General features: G+C 42.1%; 1 pseudogene; it reads right to left on the bottom strand.

Moving 5' to 3' along the window:
- Positions 1-23,540, bottom strand: part of LOC135529416 (calcium/calmodulin-dependent protein kinase type II delta chain-like) — a 95,281-nt pseudogene that overhangs the window by 18,264 nt on the left and 53,477 nt on the right.

Genomic DNA, 23,540 nt, shown 5'->3' with positions numbered 1-23,540 from the left:
CCAGAGTACTGAGACAGGACTATCTATACCAGAGAACTGAGACAGGGCTATCTATACCAGAGTACTGAGACAGGGCTATCTATACCAGAGTACTGAGACAGGACTATCTATACCAGAGTACTGAGACAGAGCTATCTATACCAGAGTACTGAGACAGGGCTATCTATACCAGAGTACTGAGACAGGGCTATCTATACCAGAGTACTGAGACAGGGCTATCTATACCAGAGTACTGAGACAGGGCTATCTATACCAGAGTACTGAGACAGGGCTATCTATACCAGAGTACTGACACAGGACTATCTATACCAGAGTACTGAGACAGGGCTATCTATACCAGAGTACTGAGACAGGGCTATCTATACCAGAGTACTGAGACAGGGCTATCTATACCAGAGTACTGAGACAGGGCTATCTATACCAGAGTACTGAGACAGGGCTATCTATACCAGAGTACTGACACAGGGCTATCTATACCAGAGTACTGAGACAGGGCTATCTATACCAGAGTACTGACACAGGGCTATCTATACCAGAGTACTGAGACAGGACTATCTATACCAGAGTACTGGCACAGAGCTATCTATACCAGAGTACTGACACAGGGCTATCTATACCAGAGTACTGGCACAGAGCTATCTATACCAGAGTACTGGCACAGGGCTATCTATACCAGAGTACTGACACAGGACTATCTATACCAGAGTACTGGCACAGAGCTATCTATACCAGAGTACTGAGGCAGACTGACACAGGACAATCTATACCAGAGTACTGAGATGGCAGAACGTGACTACAGGAAATGTGAGGAGAGGTTAACAGGTTATCAGTGGTTACAGAAAAAAACACAGGGCCAATCAGCATCCTACTCTCTATGTTACATTAAAAGACAGAGGGCCAATCAGCATCCGACTCTCTATGTTACATTACCAAAACACAGGACCAATCAACACCCTACTCTCTATGTTACATTAAAAGACAGAGGGCCAATCAGCATCCTACTCTCTATGTTACATTACAAAACACAGGACCAATCAGCACCCTACTCTCTATGTTACATTACAACACACAGGGCCAATCAACACCCTACTCTCTATGTTACATTAAAAGACACAGGGCCAATCAGCATCCTACTCTCTATGTTACATTACAACACACAGGCCAATCAGCACCCTACTCTCTATGTTACATTACCAAAACACAGGACCAATCAACACCCTACTCTCTATGTTACATTACAAAACGCAGGGCCAATCAGCATCCTACTCTCTATGTTACATTACAACACACAGGCCAATCAGCACCCTACTCTCTATGTTACATTACCAAAACACAGGACCAATCAACACCCTACTCTCTATGTTACATTAAAAGACACAGGGCCAATCAGCATCCTACTCTCTATGTTACATTACAACACACAGGCCAATCAGCACCCTACTCTCTATGTTACATTACCAAAACACAGGACCAATCAACACCCTACTCTCTATGTTACATTACAAAACGCAGGGCCAATCAGCACCCTACTCTCTATGTTACATTACAAAACACAGGACCAATCAACACCCTACTCTCTATGTTACATTACAACAGACAGGACCAATCAACACCCTACTCTCTATGTTACATTACAACACACAGGACCAATCAACACCCTACTCTCTATGTTACATTACAAAACACAGGACCAATCAGCATCCTACTCTCTAGTTAGTGCAATGCTTTCTACAGAGGGCCAATCAGCACCCTACTCTCTATGTTACATTACAAAACACAGGGCCAATCAGCACCCTACTCTCTATGTTACATTAAAAGACAGAGGGCCAATCAGCACCCTACTCTCTATGTTACATTAAAAGACAGAGGGCCAATCAGCATCCTACTCTCTATGTTACATTAAAAGACAGAGGGCCAATCAGCACCCTACTCTCTATGTTACATTAAAAGACAGAGGGCCAATCAGCACCCTACTCTCTATGTTACATTAAAAGACAGAGGGCCAATCAGCACCCTACTCTCTATGTTACATTAAAACACAGAGCCAATCAGCACCCTACTCTCTATGTTACATTAAAAGACAGAGGGCCAATCAACACCCTACTCTCTAGTTAGTGCACTGCTTTCTACAGAGGGCCAATCAGCACCCTACTCTCTATGTTACATTAAAACACAGAGCCAAACAGCACCCTACTCTCTATGTTACCTTAAAAGACAGAGGGCCAATCAGCATCCTACTCTCTATGTTAGTGCACTGCTTTCTACAGAGGGCCAATCAGCACCCTACTCTCTATGTTACATTACAAAACACAGAGCCAATCAGCACCCTACTCTCTATGTTACATTACAAAAAACAGAGCCAATCAGCACCCTACTCTCTATGTTACATTACAACACACAGGGCCAATCATCACCCTAATCTCTACGTTACATTAAAAGACAGAGGGCCAATCAGCACCCTACTCTCTATATTAGTGCACTGCTTTCTGCAGAGGGCCAATCAGCACCCTACTCTCTATATTAGTGCACTGCTTTCTGCAGAGGGCCAATCAGCAACCTACTCTCTATGTTAGTGCACTGCTTTCTGCAGAGGGCTCTGACCAAAGGTAGTGTACGAAGTAGGGAAACAAAAGGAGCCATTTAGAACGCTGCACAGAAACTCACCTTGACGGCATCAGCCTTCTTGTTCAGCAGACTCTTGACTGCTGTGGAGAGGAAGGAAGGAAGGAAGGAAAGAAGGAAGGAAGAGAGAAAGGAAGGAAGGAAGGAAAGAAGGAAGAGAGGAAGGAAGGAAGGAAGGAAGGGAGAAAGAGAGAGAGAGAGAGAGAGAGAGAGGAAGGGGGGAAGAGAGAGAGAGAGGAAGGGGGAAGAGAGAGAGAGAGGAAGGGGGGAGGAAAGAGAGAGAGAGGAAGAGGGGAGAAAGAGAGAGAGAGAGAGAGAGAGAGAGAGAGAGAGAGGGAAGAGGGGTGGAAAGAGAGAGAGGAAGAGGGGAGGAAAGAGAGGAAGAGGGAGAGAGGAAGAGAGAGAGAGAGAGAGAGAGAGAGAGAGAGAGAGAAAGGGGGGAAGAGAGGGAGGGAGAGAGAGAGAGGAAGAGGGGAGGAAAGAGAGAAAGAAAGAGTGTTTCTCACAGAGGCAGACAGCCTCCATAGTGCAACAGGGCTGTGTTCATTAGACTCAAAACAAGAGGAAACGTTTTGAAACAAGCAGGGACTAAATGGCTGAATCTGTCAAATGACAGAGACAAGTTTCCTTGTGTTTCAAAACATTTCAAATATAAAGTGATATAAAAGTTATGGTATTTAAGTCATGGTATTAAAGTCAGTATTAAAGTATTAAAGTCAGAATTAAAGTCAGTATTAAAGTCAGTATTAAAGGCATGGTATTAAAGTCAGTATTAAAGTCATGGTATTAAAGTCATGGTATTAAAGTCAGAATTAAAGCCATGGTATTAAAGTCAGTATTAAAGTCAGTAATAAAGTCAGTAATAAAGTCAGTATTAAAGTCAGTATTAAAGTCAGTAATACAGTCATGGTATTAAAGTCAGTATTAAAGTCAGTATTAAAGTCAGTATTAAAGTCAGTAATACAGTCATGGTATTAAAGTCAGAATTAAAGTCATGGTATTAAAGTCAGTATTAAAGTCAGTAATACAGTCATGGTATTAAAGTCAGTATTAAAGTCAGTATTAAAGTCATGGTATTAAAGTCAGTATTAAAGTCAGCATTAAAGTCAGTATTAAAGTCAGTATTAAAGTCAGTATTAAAGTCATGGTATTAAAGTCAGTATTAAAGTCAGTATTAAAGTCAGTATTAAAGTCAGTATTAAAGTCAGTATTAAAGTCATGGTATTAAAGTCAGTATTAAAGTCAGTATTAAAGTCAGTATTAAAGTCATGGTATTAAAGTCAGTATTAAAGTCAGTATTAAAGTCAGTATTAAAGTCATGGTATTAAAGTCAGTATTAAAGTCAGTATTAAAGTCAGTATTAAAGTCAGTATTAAAGTCAATATTAAAGTCATGGTATTAAAGTCAGTATTAAAGTCAGTATTAAAGTCAGTATTAAAGTCATGGTATTAAAGTCAGTATTAAAGTCAGTATTAAAGTCAGTATTAAAGTCATGGTATTAAAGTCATGGTATTAAAGTCAGTATTAAAGTCAGAATTAAAGTCAGTATTAAAGTCAGTATTAAAGTCAAAATTAAAGTCAGTATTAAAGTCATGGTATTAAAGTCAGTATTAAAGTCATGGTATTAAAGTCATGGTATTAAAGTCATTAATACAGTCATGGTATTAAAGTCATGGTATTAAAGTCATGGTATTAAAGTCATTAATACAGTCATGGTATTAAAGTCATGGTATTAAGTCATGGTATTAAAGTCATGGTATTAAAGTCATTAATACAGTCATGGTATTAAAGTCATGGTATTAAAGTCATGGTATTACAGTCATTGTATTAAAGTCATTAATACAGTCATGGTATTAAAGTCATGGTATTACAGTCATGGTATTAAAGTCATTGTATAAAATCATTGCATGCATCTGCATCGTCATGCTACAACATATTCTACATGTAGTATGTACTACATGAAGTATTATGTTGATATGAATGTACTATATTCACTATTATTAACATACTGTATATATACTGTATATATACTACATGAAGTATTCTGTTAATGTGAATGTACTATATTCACTATTCATAATATACTGCATATATACAGCATATATACTACATGAAGTATTCTGTTGATATGAATGTACTGTATTCACTATTCATAATATACTGCATATGTACTGTATATATACTACATGAAGTATTCTGTTAATGTGAATGTACTATATTCACTATTCATAATATACTGCATATATACAGCATATATACTACATGAAGTATTCTGTTGATATGAATGTACTGTATTCACTATTCATAATATACTGCATATGTACTGTATATATACTACATGAAGTATTCTGTTAATGTGAATGTACTATATTCACTATTCATAATATACTGCATATATACAGTATATATACTACATGTGAAGTATTCTGTTGATATGAATGTACTGTATTCACTATTCATAATATACTGCATATGTACTGTATATATACTACATGAAGTATTCTGTTAATGTGAATGTACTATATTCACTATTCATAATATACTGCATATATACAGCATATATACTACATGAAGTATTCTGTTGATATGAATGTACTGTATTCACTATTCATAATATACTGCATATGTACTGTATATATACTACATGAAGTATTCTGTTAATGTGAATGTACTATATTCACTATTCATAATATACTGCATATATACAGCATATATACTACATTAAGTATTCTGTTGATATGAATGTACTGTATTCACAACATCCTGTCCAGGGCATTCAGAAAGTATTCAGACCCCTTCACTTTTTCCACATTTTGTTACATTACATTACATTACATTATACATTATATTATTATTAGGTTACAGCCTTATTCTAACATGTATCACATTTTAAAAATCCTCAGCAATCTGCACACAATACCCCATAATGGCAAAGTGAAAACAGGTTTTTAGAAATGTTTGCAAATGTATTAAAAATTATAAACGGATGCCGTATTCACATAAGTATTCAGACCCCTTTGTTATGAGACTGCGAAATTGAGCTCAGGTGAATCCTGTTTCCGTTGATCATCCTTGAGATGTTTCTTCAACTTTATTGGAGTCCACCTCTGGTAAACCCAATTGATTCGACATGATTTGGAAAGGCACACACTTGTCTATATAAATTGTCTGTAGAGCTCCGAGACAGGATTGTGTCGAGGCACAGATCTGGAGAAGGGTACTAAAACATTTCTGCAGCATTGAATGTCCCCCAAGAACACAGTGGCCTCCATCATTCTGAAATGGAAGAAGTTTGGAACCACCCCGGCCAAACTGGCCAATCGGCGGAGAAGGGCCTTGGTCAGGGAAGTGACCAAGAACCCGATGGTCACTCTGACAGAGCTCCAGAGTTCCTCTGTGGAGATGGGAGAACCTTCCAGAAGGACAACCATTTCTGCAGCACTCCACCAATCAGGCCTTCATGGTAGAGTGGCCCCCAGTCCTCAGTAAAAGGCACATGACAGCCTGCTTGGAGTTTGCCGAAAGGCACCAAAAGGACTCTCAGACCACATGAGAAACAAGATTTCAGTTGTTTTTTTAACATACATTTTTGCTTTGTTATTATGGGATATCCATTTTAGAATAAGGCTGTAACCGTAACAAAATGTGGATAAAGTCAAGGGATCTGCATACTTCCCAATGCAATATGTATATATATATATATATATATATATATATATATATATATATATATATATATATATACTACATTCACTAATGTACTATTATAAAATCAATGTGTTTTAAAAGGGATTTTCACACTACTGAGTCGAACCAAACCAAGCTGTACTGAGCTGTCCTGGTTACGCATCCTCCATAGTTACTGTAACCGTGCCGACTAGAGACAATGTGACAAGAAATATCAGAGCCAGCACAGTTTGGTTGGGATCGGCCCGATATTGTGTGAAAGGGTATAAGAGTACCGACAAAGGGTGTGACATGAGGCCCTGGCCACTGATTGGTTGACAGAGAGGAAGTGACATGAAACACTGGCCACTGATTGGCTGACGTAGAGGAAGTGAGTTCTTACCTCGAGGGAAACCACATCCCGAACAAAGGACGTAAAGAAATAAAAAAAAAACAATTAAAAATAAGAAAATGATTAATTGTAAAGAAAAAAATAAAATCTGATTATTTAATTCTAAAGGAAAACATGAATCAAAATAATTAATAATTAGAGACAGAGGAGAGAACAGAGAGAGAGCAACGGACAGAGAGAGCGAGAGACAGAGCGAGAGACAGAGACAGAGAGAGAGGACAAAGAGGGAGAGACAGCGAGAAAGAGAGACAGAGAGAGAGACACAGAGGGAGAGAACAGAGAGAGAGAGAGAGCGAAGGACAGAGAGAGAGAGAGAGAGAGAGAGAGAGAGAGAGAGAGAGAAGGACGTACCTGAGAAGTTTTTTGTTACCAGCAAAGTGGTCAAAATGGCTCCCTGAAAGAGTGGAGGGGACAGAAAGAAAGGAGGGAAGGATGGAGAGAGCAGAAAAGAGGAGGGGAGGAGAGAGCAGAAAAGAGGAGGGGAGGAGTGAGCAGAAAAGAGGAGGGGAGGAGAGAACAGAATAGAGGGGTGGAGGAGAGAGCAGAATAGAGGGGAGGAGTGAGCAGAAAAGAGGAGGGGAGGAGAGACCAGAAAAGAGCAGGGGAGGAGAGACCAGAAAAGACCAGGGGAGGAGAGACCAGAAAAGACCAGGGGAGGAGAGACCAGAAAAGAGCAGGGGAGGAGAGACCAGAAAAGAGGAGGGGAGGAGAGACCAGAAAAGAGGAGGAGAGGAGAGACCAGAATAGAGGGGAGGAGAGAGCAGAAAAGAGGAGGGGAAGAGAGAGCAATTCACAAATTAAAGATTTTTAGAAAAGAGAAATGCTAATAAAAAGAGAGAAGACCAGCAGTGTTACTATAGTCTCTACTGAAGGGCTGGTCATTTCACCAGACAACAGCAGTGGTACTATAGTCTCTACTGGAGGGCTGATCATTTCAACAGCAGTGGTACTATAGTCTCTACTGAAGGACTGGTTATTTCAACAGCAGTGGTACTATAGTCTCTACTGGAGGGCTGATCATTTCACCAGACAACAGCAGTGGTACTATAGTCTCTACTGAAGAGCTGATCATTACAACAGCAGTGGTACTATAGTCTCTACTGAAGAGCTGATCATTTCAACAGCAGTGGTACTATAGTCTCTACTGAAGGACTGATCATTACAACAGCAGTGGTACTATAGTCTCTACTGAAGGACTGATCATTTCACCAGACAACAGCAGTGGTACTATAGTCTCTACTGAAGGACTGATCATTTCAACAGCAGTGGTACTATAGTCTCTACTGAAGGACTGATCATTTCAACAGCAGTGGTACTATAGTCTCTACTGGAGGGCTGATCATTTCAACAGCAGTGGTACTATAGTCTCTACTGAAGGACTGATCATTTCAACAGCAGTGGTACTATAGTCTCTACTGAAGGACTGATCATTTCAACAGCAGTGGTACTATAGTCTCTACTGGAGGGCTGATCATTTCACCAGCAGTGGTACTATAGTCTCTACTGGAGGGCTGATCATTTCAACAGCAGTGGTACTATAGTCTCTACTGAAGGGGCTGATCATTTCACCAGCAGTGGTACTATAGTCTCTACTGGAGGGCTGATCATTTCACCAGCAGTGGTACTATAGTCTCTACTGGAGGGCTGATCATTTCACCAGCAGTGGTACTATAGTCTCTACTGGAGGGCTGATCATTTCAACAGCAGTGGTACTATAGTCTCTACTGAAGGGGCTGATCATTTCAACAGCAGTGGTACTATAGTCTCTACTGGAGGGCTGATCATTTCACCAGACAACAGCAGTGGTACTATAGTCTCTACTGAAGGACTGATCATTTCACCAGACAACAGCAGTGGTACTATAGTCTCTACTGAAGGACTGATCATTTCAACAGCAGTGGTACTATAGTCTCTACTGGAGGGCTGATCATTTCAACAGCAGTGGTACTATAGTCTCTACTGGAGGGCTGATCATTTCAACAGCAGTGGTACTATAGTCTCTACTGGAGGGCTGATCATTTCAACAGCAGTGGTACTATAGTCTCTACTGGAGGGCTGATCATTACACCAGCAGTGGTACTATAGTCTCTACTGAAGGACTGATCATTTCAACAGCAGTGGTACTATAGTCTCTACTGGAGGACTGATCATTACAACAGCAGTGGTACTATAGTCTCTACTGAAGGGGCTGATCATTTCACCAGACAACAGCAGTGGTACTATAGTCTCTACTGAAGGGCTGATCATTTCAACAGACAACAGCAGTGGTACTATAGTCTCTACTGGAGGACTGATCATTACAACAGCAGTGGTACTATAGTCTCTACTGGAGGGCTGATCATTTCAACAGCAGTGGTACTATAGTCTCTACTGAAGGGCTGATCATTTCAACAGCAGACAGTCTCTACTGGAGCAGTGGTACTATAGTCTCTACTGGAGGACTGATCATTACAACAGCAGTGGTACTATAGTCTCTACTGGAGGGCTGATCATTTCAACAGCAGTGGTACTATAGTCTCTACTGAAGGGCTGATCATTTCACCAGACAACAGCAGTGGTACTATAGTCTCTACTGGAGGACTGATCATTTCAACAGCAGTGGTACTATAGTCTCTACTGGAGGGCTGATCATTTCACCAGACAACAGCAGTGGTACTATAGTCTCTACTGAAAGACTGATCATTTCACCAGCAGTGGTACTATAGTCTCTACTGAAGTGCTGATCATTTCAACAGCAGTGGTACTATAGTCTCTACTGAAGGGCTGATCATTTCAACAGCAGTGGTACTATAGTCTCTACTGGAGGGCTGATCATTTCACCAGACAACAGCAGTGGTACTATAGTCTCTACTGGAGGGCTGATCATTTCACCAGCAGTGGTACTATAGTCTCTACGGAAGGCCTGATCATTTCAACAGCAGTGGTACTATAGTCTCTACTGGAGGACTGATCATTTCAACAGCAGTGGTACTATAGTCTCTACTGAAGAGCTGATCATTTCACCAGACAACAGCAGTGGTACTATAGTCTCTACTGGAGGGCTGATCATTTCACCAGACAACAGCAGTGGTACTATAGTCTCTACTGAAGGACTGATCATTTCAACAGCAGTGGTACTATAGTCTCTACTGAAGGGCTGATCATTTCAACAGCAGTGGTACTATAGTCTCTACTGAAGGGCTGATCATTTCACCAGACAACAGCAGTGGTACTATAGTCTCTACTGGAGGGCTGATCATTTCAACAGCAGTGGTACTATAGTCTCTACTGGAGGGCTGATCATTTCAACAGCAGTGGTACTATAGTCTCTACTGAAGGACTGATCATTTCAACAGCAGTGGTACTATAGTCTCTACTGAAGGACTGATCATTTCACCAGACAACAGCAGTGGTACTATAGTCTCTACTGAAGAGCTGATCATTTCAACAGCAGTGGTACTATAGTCTCTACTGGAGGGCTGATCATTTCACCAGACAACAGCAGTGGTACTATAGTCTCTACTGGAGGGCTGATCATTTCACCAGACAACAGCAGTGGTACTATAGTCTCTACTGAAGGACTGATCATTTCAACAGCAGTGGTACTATAGTCTCTACTGGAGGACTGATCATTTCAACAGCAGTGGTACTATAGTCTCTACTGAAGGGCTGATCATTACAACAGCAGTGGTACTATAGTCTCTACTGAAGGGCTGATCATTACAACAGCAGTGGTACTATAGTCTCTACTGAAGGACTGATCATTTCAACAGCAGTGGTACTATAGTCTCTACTGGAGGACTGATCATTTCACCAGACAACAGCAGTGGTACTATAGTCTCTACTGAAGGACTGATCATTTCAACAGCAGTGGTACTATAGTCTCTACTGGAGGGCTGATCATTTCAACAGCAGTGGTACTATAGTCTCTACTGGAGGGCTGATCATTTCAACAGCAGTGGTACTATAGTCTCTACTGAAGGGCTGATCATTTCAACAGCAGTGGTACTATAGTCTCTACTGGAGGGCTGATCATTTCACCAGACAACAGCAGTGGTACTATAGTCTCTACTGGAGGGCTGATCATTTCAACAGCAGTGGTACTGTAGTCTCTACTGGAGGGCTGATCATTTCACCAGCAGTGGTACTATAGTCTCTACTGGAGGGCTGATCATTTCAACAGCAGTGGTACTATAGTCTCTACTGGAGGGCTGATCATTTCAACAGCAGTGGTACTATAGTCTCTACTGGAGGGCTGATCATTTCACCAGACAACAGCAGTGGTACTATAGTCTCTACTGGAGGGCTGATCATTTCAACAGCAGTGGTACTATAGTCTCTACTGGAGGGCTGATCATTTCACCAGACAACAGCAGTGGTACTATAGTCTCTACTGGAGGGCTGATCATTTCAACAGCAGTGGTACTATAGTCTCTACTGGAGGGCTGATCATTTCACCAGACAACAGCAGTGGTACTATAGTCTCTACTGAAGGACTGATCATTTCAACAGCAGTGGTACTATAGTCTCTACTGAAGGACTGATCATTTCAACAGCAGTGGTACTATAGTCTCTACTGGAGGGCTGATCATTACAACAGCAGTGGTACTATAGTCTCTACTGAAGGACTGATTACACCAGACAACAGCAGTGGTACTATAGTCTCTACTGGAGGGCTGATCATTTCAACAGCAGTGGTACTATAGTCTCTACTGAAGGGCTGATCATTACAACAGCAGTGGTACTATAGTCTCTACTGGAGGGCTGATCATTTCAACAGCAGTGGTACTATAGTCTCTACTGAAGGGCTGATCATTACAACAGCAGTGGTACTATAGTCTCTACTGGAGGGCTGATCATTTCAACAGCAGTGGTACTATAGTCTCTACTGAAGGACTGATCATTTCAACAGCAGTGGTACTATAGTCTCTACTGGAGGGCTGATCATTTCACCAGACAACAGCAGTGGTACTATAGTCTCTACTGAAGGGCTGATCATTTCACCAGACAACAGCAGTGGTACTATAGTCTCTACTGAAGGGCTGATCATTTCAACAGCAGTGGTACTATAGTCTCTACTGGAGGGCTGATCATTTCAACAGCAGTGGTACTATAGTCTCTACTGGAGGGCTGATCATTTCAACAGCAGTGGTACTATAGTCTCTACTGGAGGGCTGGTCATTTCAACAGCAGTGGTACTATAGTCTCTACTGGAGGGCTGATCATTTCAACAGCAGTGGTACTATAGTCTCTACTGGAGGGCTGATCATTTCAACAGCAGTGGTACTATAGTCTCTACTGAAGGACTGATCATTTCACCATAGTCTCTACTGGAGGGCTGATCATTTCACCAGCAGTGGTACTATAGTCTCTACTGAAGGACTGATCATTTCAACAGCAGTGGTACTATAGTCTCTACTGGAGGGCTGATCATTTCACCAGACAACAGCAGTGGTACTATAGTCTCTACTAAAGGGCTGATCATTTCACCAGACAACAGCAGTGGTACTATAGTCTCTACTGAAGGACTGATCATTTCACCAGACACCAGCAGTGGTACTATAGTCTCTACTGGAGGGCTGATCATTTCAACAGCAGTGGTACTATAGTCTCTACTGAAGGGCTGATCATTTCAACAGCAGTGGTACTATAGTCTCTACTGGAGGGCTGATCATTTCACCAGACAACAGCAGTGGTACTATAGTCTCTACTGAAGGACTGATCATTTCAACAGCAGTGGTACTATAGTCTCTACTGAAGGACTGATCATTTCAACAGCAGTGGTACTATAGTCTCTACTGAAGGGCTGATCATTTCAACAGCAGTGGTACTATAGTCTCTACTGAAGAGCTGATCATTTCAACAGCAGTGGTACTATAGTCTCTACTGGAGGGCTGATCATTTCAACAGCAGTGGTACTATAGTCTCTACTGAAGGACTGATCATTTCACCAGACAACAGCAGTGGTACTATAGTCTCTACTGGAGGGCTGATCATTTCAACAGCAGTGGTACTATAGTCTCTACTGAAGGACTGATCATTTCACCAGACAACAGCAGTGGTACTATAGTCTCTACTGGAGGGCTGATCATTTCACCAGACAACAGCAGTGGTACTATAGTCTCTACTGGAGGGCTGATCATTTCAACAGCAGTGGTACTATAGTCTCTACTGAAGGACTGATCATTTCACCAGACAACAGCAGTGGTACTATAGTCTCTACTGGAGGGCTGATCATTTCAACAGCAGTGGTACTATAGTCTCTACTGGAGGGCTGATCATTTCAACAGCAGTGGTACTATAGTCTCTACTGAAGGACTGATCATTTCACCAGACAACAGCAGTGGTACTATAGTCTCTACTGAAGGACTGATCATTTCACCAGCAGTGGTACTATAGTCTCTACTGGAGGGCTGATCATTTCAACAGCAGTGGTACTATAGTCTCTACTGGAGGGCTGATCATTTCAACAGCAGTGGTACTATAGTCTCTACTGGAGGGCTGATCATTTCACCAGACAACAGCAGTGGTACTATAGTCTCTACTGGAGGGCTGATCATTTCAACAGCAGTGGTACTATAGTCTCTACTGGAGGACTGATCATTTCAACAGCAGTGGTACTATAGTCTCTACTGGAGGGCTGATCATTTCAACAGCAGTGGTACTATAGTCTCTACTGGAGGACTGATCATTTCAACAGCAGTGGTACTATAGTCTCTACTGAAGAGCTGATCATTTCAACAGCAGTGGTACTATAGTCTCTACTGGAGGGCTGATCATTTCAACAGCAGTGGTACTATAGTCTCTACTGGAGGGCTGATCATTTCAACAGCAGTGGTACTATAGTCTCTACTCAAGAGCTGATCATTTCAACAGCAGTGGTACTATAGTCTCTACTGGAGGGCTGATCATTTCAACAGCAGTGGTACTATAGTCTCTACTGGAGGGCTGATCATTTCAACAGACAACAGCAGTGGTACTATAGTCTCTACTGGAGGGCTGATCATTTCAACAGCAGTGGTACTATAGTCTCTACTGGAGGGCTGATCATTTCACCAGACAACAGCAGTGGTACTATAGTCTCTACTGAAGTGGCTGATCATTTCAACAGCAGTGGTACTATAGTCTCTACTGAAGGGGCTGGTTATTTCAAAGCAAGTGGAAAGGGGGGTGAGAAAGAGAAGGGTGTGTGCTTGGCTACATCCCAAAGGGTGCCCTATTCCCTATAAAAGACACTACTCTTTGGTTGGAAAGTCCTTTTGATCAGACATCTATGGGCCTTGTAGTAGTGCACGGAATAGGGAATAGGGAATAGGGAATATGGTATAGGGTATAAGGAATAGGGTATAGGGTATAAGGAATAGGGTATAGGGTATAAGGAATAGGGAATAGGGTATAGTGTATAGGGTATAGGGTATAGGGTATAGGGTATAAGGAATAGGGAATAGGGTATAGGGTATAGGGTATAAGGAATAGGGTATAGGGTATAAGGAATAGGGTATAGGGTATAAGGAATAGGGTATAGGGTATAGTGTATAAGGAATAGGGTATAAGGAATAGGGAATAGGGTATAGGGTATAGGGTATAGGGTATAAGGAATAGGGAATAGGGTATAGTGTATAGGGTATAGGGTATAGGGTATAAGGAATAGGGTATAAGGAATAGGGAATAGGGTATAGGGTATAGGGTACAGGGAATAGGGTATAGGGTATAAGGAATAGGGTATAGGGTATAAGGAATAGGGAATAGGGTATAGGGTATAGGGTATAGGGAATATGGTATAGGGTATAAGGAATAGGGTATAGGGTATAAGGAATAGGGTATAGGGTATAAGGAATAGGGAATAGGGTATAGTGTATAGGGTATAGGGTATAGGGTATAAGGAATAGGGTATAAGGAATAGGGAATAGGGTATAGGGTATAGGGTACAGGGAATAGGGTATAGGGTATAGGGTATAGAGTATAAGGAATAGGGAATAGGGTATAAGGTATAGGGAATAGGGTATAGGGTATAAGGAATAGGGTATAGGGTATAAGGAATAGGGTATAAGGAATAGGGTATAAGGAATAGGGTATAAGGAATAGGGTATAAGGAATAGGGTATAGGGTATAGGGTATAAGGTATAGGGTATAAGGAATAGGGTATAGGGTATAAGGTATAGGGAATAGGGTATAGGGTATAAGGAATAGGGTATAGGGTATAAGGAATAGGGTATAAGGAATAGGGTATAGGGTATAAGGTATAGGGAATAGGGTATAGGGTATAAGGAATAGGGTATAGGGTATAAGGAATAGGGAATAGGGTATAAGGTATAGGGAATAGGGTATAAGGAATAGGGAATAGGTTATAAGGTATAGGGAATAGGGTATAAGGAATAGGGAATAGGGTATAAGGTATAGGGAATAGGGTATAGGGTATAGGGAATAGGGTATAGGGTATAAGGAATAGGGTATAGGGTATAAGGAATAGGGTATAGGGTATAAGGTATAGGGTATAGAGTATAAGGAATAGGGAATAGGGTATAAGGTATAGGGAATAGGGTATAGGGTATAAGGAATAGGGTATAGAGTATAAGGAATAGGGAATAGGGTATAAGGTATAGGGTATAAGGTATAGGGAATAGAGTATAGTGTATAGGGAATAGGGTATAAGGTATAGGGAATAGAGTATAGTGTATAGGGAATAGGGTATAAGGTATAGGGAATAGATTACAGGGTAAAGGGAATAGGGTACAGGGAATAGGAAATAGAGTATAGGGTACAGGAAATATGGAATAGGGTATAAGGAATAGGGTATAAGGTATAGGGAATAGAGTATAGTGTATAGGGAATAGGGTATAAGGTATAGGGAATAGATTACAGGGTAAAGGGAATAGGGTACAGGGAATAGGAAATAGAGTATAGGGTACAGGAAATATGGAATAGGGTATAGGGAATAGGGTATAAGAAATAGATCCCTGGGTATAGGGATCTAGTGCATAGTATAAGGTAGTGCATAGTATAAGGAATAGGGAGTAGAGTATAGGGAACAGGGAATAGAGTATAGGGTATAAGGAATAGGGTATAAGGTATAGGGAATAGAGTATAGTGTATAGGGTATAGGGTATAAGGTATAGGGAATAGAGTATAGGGTATAAGGAATAGGGTATAGGGTATAAGGTATAGGGAATAGAGTATAGTGTATAGGGAATAGGGTATAAGGTATAGGGAATAGGGTACAGGGTAAAGGGAATAGGGTACAGGGAATAGGAAATAGAGTATAGGGTACAGGAAATATGGAATAGGGTATAGGGAATAGGGTATAGGTTATAAGGAATAGGGAATAGGGTATAAGGTATAGGGAACAGGGAATAGAGTATAGGGTATAGGGTATAAGGAATAGGGAATAGGGTATTGGGTATTAGGTATAGGGAATAGGGAATAGAGTATAGTGTATAGGGAATAGGGTATAAGGTATAGGGAATAGGGTACAGGGAATAGGAAATAGAGTATAGGGTACAGGAAATATGGAATAGGGTATAGGGAATAGGGTATAAGAAATAGATCCCTGGGTATACAGTAGTGCATAGTATAGGGAATAGGGTATAGGGAATAGATCGCTGGGTATACAGTAGTGCATAGTATAGGGAATAGGGAATAGGGTATAAGAAATAGATCCCTGGGTGGTGCATAGTATAGGGAATAGGGAATAGGGTATAGGGAATAGATCGCTGGGTATACAGTAGTGCATAGTATAGGGAATAGGGAATAGGGTATAGGGAACAGGAAATAGGGTATAGGGAATAGGGAGAGACACATCTCTTGACTGTCTGAATAGAACAGAGGACAGTGAAAGAGGAGTGTCACCTTGACTGTCTGAATAGAACAGAGGACAGTGAAAGAGGAGTGTCACCTTGACTGTCTGAATAGAACAGAGGACAGTGAAAGAGGAGTGTCACCTTGAGTTTCTGAATAGAACAGAGGACAGTGAAAGAGGAGTGTCACCTTGAGTTTTCTCCTGGCGTTGAACTTCTTCAGACACTCCACAGTCTCCTGTCTGTGCATCATGGAAGCTACAGTGGACCGTTGCTGCAAACAAAGAACGTCATGTTTACTGTTCATTTTATATTGTTTTTTTTCTTCACTATTGTATATTATCTACTTCCACTTGCTTTGGAAATGTTAACACATGTTTCCCATGACAATAAAGCCCCTTGATTGTAGTTGAATTGAGAGAGAATGTTATTTTATACAGGGGATTCCATTGAGACCTCGGGTCTCATTTCCAATGGTGCCATGAGGACAACAATTCCAATAATCAATATGATCAATACAATAAACAATACAAATATTTAAACTACAAGATACAGTAACAGATACAGATATATTAAATTACATTTAAACAAAACAATTACAAATCTGATTAGGGGTTTTAAAATGCCCTAGTGGTAACGGGGAACCCAAATCTCAGTGAACTCATTCATCATTAGGGGTTTAAACTGCCCCAGTGGCACCGGGGAAACCAGACGAGGAGAGCTCATTCATCATTAGGGGTTTAAACTGCCCTAGTGGTCCCGGGGAACCCAGACAAGGAGAGCTCATTCATTATTAGGGTTTTAAACTGCCCTAGTGGTACCGGGTAACCCAGACGAGGAGAAATCAAACTAAAAAGAGGAATTACCTTTAACTTCGTGGAGACAAGACCTCTAAAAAGAGGAATGACCTTTAACTTCGTGGAGACAAGACCTCTAACAAGAGGAATGACCTTTAACTTCGTGGAGACCAGAGGGACCTCAAGAGTTTACCAACACTTAGATTGGTTTACTTCAACTGGGAAGTTTGGAAACAAAGTGGGAGTAATGAAGAGATCTACGGGACTTTACTGAGGGACCAGACAACCTTCTGATTCAGGACCAGACAACCTTCTGATTCAGGATGTAGTGATGAGTAATGCAGAGATCTACGGGACTTTACTGAGGGACCAGACAACCTTCTGATTCAGGATGTAGTGATGAGTAATGAAGAGATCTACGGACTTTACTGAGGGACCAGACAACCTTCTGATTCAGGATGTAGTGATGAGTAATGAAGAGATCTACGGGACTTTACTGAGGGACCAGACAACCTTCTGATTCAGGATGTAGTGATGAGTAATGAAGAGATATATGGGACTTTACCGAGGGACCAGACAACCTTCTGATTCAGGATGTAGTGATGAGTAATGAAGAGATATATGGGACTTTACCGAGGGACCAGACAACCTTCTGATTCAGGATGTAGTGATGAGTAATGAAGAGATCTACGGGACTTAACTGAGGGACCAGACAACCCTCTGATTCAGGATGTAGTGATGAGTAATGAAGAGATCTACAGGACTTTACAGAGGGACCAGACAACCTTCTGATTCAGGATGTAGTGATGAGTAATGAAGAGATCTACGGGACTTTACTGAGGGACCAGACAACCTTCTGATTCAGGATGTAGTGATGAGTAATGAAGAGATCTACGGGACTTTACTGAGGGACCAGACAACCTTCTGATTCAGGATATAGTGATGAGTAATGAAGAGATCTATGGGACTTTACTGAGGGACCAGACAACCTTCTGATTCAGGACCAGACAACCTTCTGATTCAGGATGTAGTGATGAGTAATGAAGAGATCTACAGGACTTTACTGAGGGACCAGACAACCTTCTGATTCAGGATGTAGTGATGAGTAATGAAGAGATCTACGAGACTTTACAGAGGGACCAGACAACCTTCTGATTCAGGATGTAGTGATGAGTAATGAAGAGATCTACGGGACTTTACTGAGGGACCAGACAACCTTCTGATTCAGGATGTAGTGATGAGTAATGAAGAGATCTACAGGACTTTACTGAGGGACCAGACAACCTTCTGATTCAGGATGTAGTGATGAGTAATGAAGAGATCTACGAGACTTTACAGAGGGACCAGACAACCTTCTGATTCAGGATGTAGTGATGAGTAATGAAGAGATCTACGGGACTTTACTGAGGGACCAGACAACCTTCTGATTCAGGATGTAGTGATGAGTAATGAAGAGATCTACAGGACTTTACAGAGGGACCAGACAACCCTCTGATTCAGGACCAGACAACCTTCTGATTCAGGATGTAGTGATGAGTAATGAAGAGATCTACAGGACTTTACTGAGGGACCAGACAACCTTCTGATTCAGGATGTAGTGATGAGTAATGAAGAGATCTACGGGACTTTACAGAGGGACCAGACAACCTTCTGATTCAGGATGTAGTGATGAGTAATGAAGAGATCTACGGGACTTTACTGAGGGACCAGACAACCTTCTGATTCAGGATGTAGTGATGAGTAATGAAGAGATCTACGGGACTTTACTGAGGGACCAGACAACCCTCTGATTCAGGATGTAGTGATGAGTAATGAAGAGATCTACGGGACTTTACTGAGGGACCAGACAACCTTCTGATTCAGGATGTAGTGATGAGTAATGAAGAGATCTACAGGACTTTACTGAGGGACCAGACAACCTTCTGATTCAGGATGTAGTGATGAGTAATGAAGAGATCTACGGGACTTTACTGAGGGACCAGACAACCTTCTGATTCAGGACCAGACAACCCTCTGAATCAGGATGTAGTGATGAGTAATGAAGAGATCTACGGGACTTTACTGAGGGACCAGACAACCTTCTGATTCAGGATGTAGTGATGAGTAATGAAGAGATCTACGGGACTTTACTGAGGGACCAGACAACCTTCTGATTCAGGATGTAGTGACGAGTAATGAAGAGATCTACAGGACTTTACTGAGGGACCAGACAACCTTCTGATTCAGGATGTAGTGATGAGTAATGAAGAGATCTACGGGACTTTACTGAGGGACCAGACAACCTTCTGATTCAGGATGTAGTGATGAGTAATGAAGAGATCTACGGGACTTTACTGAGGGACCAGACAACCTTCTGATTCAGGATGTAGTGATGAGTAATGAAGAGATCTATGGGACTTTACTGAGGGACCAGACAACCTTCTGATTCAGGACCAGACAACCTTCTGATTCAGGATGTAGCGATGAGTAATGAAGAGATCTACAGGACTTTACTGAGGGACAAGACAACCCTCTGAATCAGGATGTAGTGATGAGTAATGAAGAGATCTACGGGACTTTACTGAGGGACCAGACAACCTTCTGATTGAGGATGTAGTGACGAGTATTACAACTGTCCCCTGTGATAAGGGACTAGGGTGGACGGCATCAAATTATTTACAGTGGAGTCTCTTATGTATTTGGATAATAAGGTGTCACAATTAGTCCAGACGACAATCTGGTTCCTGCTGTTTAAGACTGGCAAAATCTACTTCTTAAAAAAAATGAAGAAGAAGAAGAAGCCCACTTTAAATCTTAGCTTTTTAACTAGTTCCTCAGTCTGTTTTTTGAACGTTTGAATCTTCATCAATCCAAATAATGTTTAATAGGAGAGGAGAAGAGGATGAGAGGAGAGTAGAGGAGAAATCAGTGGAAGGGCTGTGTGTGTGTGTGTGTGTGTGTGTGTGTGTGTGTGTGTGTGTGTGTGTGTGTGTGTGTGTGTGTGTGTGTGTGTGTGTGTGTGTGTGTGTGTGTGTTTCCATACACAGATCCAGGGGTGTTTGAGGGCCTCTGCGGTGGTGATGCGTTTGCCGGGGTTGATGGTCAACATCTTATTGATCAGGTCTTTGGCATCAGGAGTCACTGTGTCCCACTCTGGGGACGGGAACTATAGACACACATTACACACAATCAGTCAGTCCATCAATCAATCAATACATTCCACCATTCTGTCTATCAATTCATTAATTTCCAACACCAGTGAAGAGAGAGAGAGAGAGACAGAGAGAGACAGAGAGAGACAGAGAGAGAGAGGGACAGAGAGACAGAGAGACAGACAGACAGACAGACAGACAGACAGACAGACAGACAGACAGACAGACAGACAGACAGACAGACAGACAGACAGACAGACAGACAGACAGACAGACAGACAGACAGACAGACAGAGAATGAGAGAGAGAGCAAGTCAGACAGAGAGATAGAGGTTGGTAGTTAGAGGTTGGTAGTTCTCACATCGTAGATAGTCAGTCAGACAGAGAGATAGAGGTTGGTTGTTCTCCCATCGTAGAGAGGAGAGAGTCAGTCAGACAGAGAGATAGATAGAGGTTGGTAGTTCTCCCATCGTAGAGAGGAGAGAGTCAGTCAGACAGAGAAATAGATAGAGGTTGGTAGTTCTCCTGTCATAGAGAGGAGAGAGTCAGACAGACAGAGAGATAGTGGTTGGTAGTTCTCCCATCATAGAGAGTCAGACAGAGAGATAGAGGTTGGTAGTTCTCACATCGTAGAGAGGAGAGAGTCAGTCAGACAGAGAGATAGATAGAGGTTGGTAGTTCTCCCATCATAGAGAGTCAGACAGAGAGATAGAGGTTGGTAGTTCTCACATCGTAGAGAGGAGAGAGTCAGTCAGACAGAGAGATAGATAGAGGTTGGTAGTTCTCCCATCATAGAGAGTCAGACAGAGAGATAGAGGTTGGTAGTTCTCCCATCATAGAGAGTCAGACAGAGAGATAGAGGTTGGTAGTTCTCACATCGTAGGCCCCAGCCTTGATCTGCTGGTACAGTCTGTGTTGGTCCTCGTCCCAGAAGGGAGGATAACCGACCAATAGGATGTACAGGATCACCCCTGGCAGGAAGACACACGCGCTTACCATCACCCACAGATCAAAACAACACAGTCTTGACCCCAAACTGACCCCTTTTTTGGAAATTTCACTTCCTGAATTGGAATGTAATTGAGCCAACTTTCAGCAGGGAACAATCACATGGAAGTATGTTATTTAGTTCCGTTCTAAAGGTCAAAGGTTAGAGATTAAAAGGTTGTTTTGTTTACCACAGGCCCACATGTCCACAGGCTTCCCATATGGGTCTTTTCTCAGAACCTCTGGAGACAGGTAGCCTGGCGTACCAGCAAAACCTGTAGGGAAGTAGAGAGGGAGGGAGGGAGGGAGGGAGGGAGGGAGGGAGGGAGGGAGGGAGGGAGGGAGGGAGGGAGGGAGGGAGGGAGGGAGGGGAGGGAGGGAGGGAGGGAGGGAGGGAGGAGGGAGGGAGGGAGGGAGGGAGGGAGGGAGGGAGGGAGGGAGGGAATAAATGGATGAGTGTATCAATAGTTTGATTGATTGATTTGAGTAATTGTTACAGCAAATAATTCATTGATTACTTGAGTGAGTCATTAATTGATTAAATCGATCAATCAGTACATTTTTTAAAATATTTTTAGTGATTCTTATCCAGAGCGACTTACAGGACAAATAACGGCAAATCAACAGATTTTTACCTCGTCAGCTCAGGGATTCGAACCAGTGACCTTTCTTTTAACCGCTAGGCTAACTACCGCCCTGACAATTCAAAAGTGGTAAGAGGTTAGGGGTCTATTCTAGGCCAGGTCTGTGTGTCCTCTAATACACTAGTGTGCAGACCCGACCCGAACCGCACTGTGCTGGCTTGGCATTATTCATTTTCCCATTAGCCTTTCACTCACAGCACTCACAGTACCAGAAACTACAGTGGAGGCTAGTTCAGCTCGCTCAGTAGTGTGAAAAAAACATTTTCTGTCCCGTCCCATAAGAGAGAAGCCACTCGACGATACTCACCAAACCATGCCTGTTGGTCGCCCTGCACCTCGATGGCGAGCCCAAAGTCAGCTAGCTTAACCGCCGCCCCTTCAGCTTACTGGCCAATAGGAGGTTCTCAGGCTGGAGGGGGCGGAGTCAAAATGGGTTAGCGGTAACAAGACGCTCTGGGTAACCGTTGGCCGTAGACACAGATGTACAATCAGGTTTAGCCTCACGCAAGGTTGTCACTTTCTGGCCAAGCTGCAAAGTCAGAACCTAGGCTAGGCCAATTGTGCATCGCCCCACGGTCGCAGCCGGTTACGACAAACCCAGAGTTTCTGATGGCAAAGCTGGCGCTGCAGTACAGCGCCCTTAACCACTGTGCCACCCGGGATCCCCTCGTCATTTTCTACAATTTATCTCCTTAAAACCTGTTGTGACTAGGGGGCAGTATTGTCATTTTTGGAAAAATAACGTGCCCAAAGTAAACAGGATATTTTGTGAGGACAAGATGCTAGAATATGCATATAATTGACAGCTTAGGATAGAAAACACTCTAAAGTTTCCAAAACTGTAAAAAATATTGTCTGTAAGTAGAACAGAACTGATATTGCAGTCGAAAGCCTGAGAAAAATCCAATCCGGAAGTACCTCGTGTTTTGAAAGCTCTGCGTTCCAATGCGTCCCTATTGAGCAGTGAATGGGCTATCAACCAGATTACTTTTTCTACGTATTCCCCAAGGTGTCTACAGCATTGTGACGTAGTTTTACGCATTTATGTTGAAGAATACCCGTAAGCGGCTACATTGTGTAAGTGGTCGGTCACCTGATGGCTCTCAGAGTGATTCTCGCGTAAAATACAGAGGTAGCCATTATTTCAATCGGTCCTAATGAAAAACCAATCGTCCCAGTGGAAAAATTATCAAATAGATATTTGAAAAACACCTTGAGGATTGATTATAAACAACGTTTGCCATGTTTCTGTAAATATAATGGAGCTAATTTGGAATATTTTTCAGCGTTTTCGTGACCGTAATTCCCGGTCGATTTCTCAGCCAAACGTGAAGAACAAACGGAGCTATTTCGCCTACAAAAATAATATATTTGGAAAAAATGAACATTGGCCATCTAACTGGGAGTCTCGTGAGTGAAAATATCCGAAGCTCATCAAAGCTAAACAATTTGATTGCTTTTCTGATTTTCGTGACCAAGTTACCTGCTGCTAGCTGGACATAATGCTA

Source organism: Oncorhynchus masou, unplaced genomic scaffold (genome assembly GCF_036934945.1).
Source record: "Oncorhynchus masou masou isolate Uvic2021 unplaced genomic scaffold, UVic_Omas_1.1 unplaced_scaffold_1162, whole genome shotgun sequence".
Classification (NCBI taxonomy): Eukaryota; Metazoa; Chordata; class Actinopteri; order Salmoniformes; family Salmonidae; genus Oncorhynchus; species Oncorhynchus masou.
This window is presented reverse-complemented; position numbering and strand designations above follow the sequence as displayed.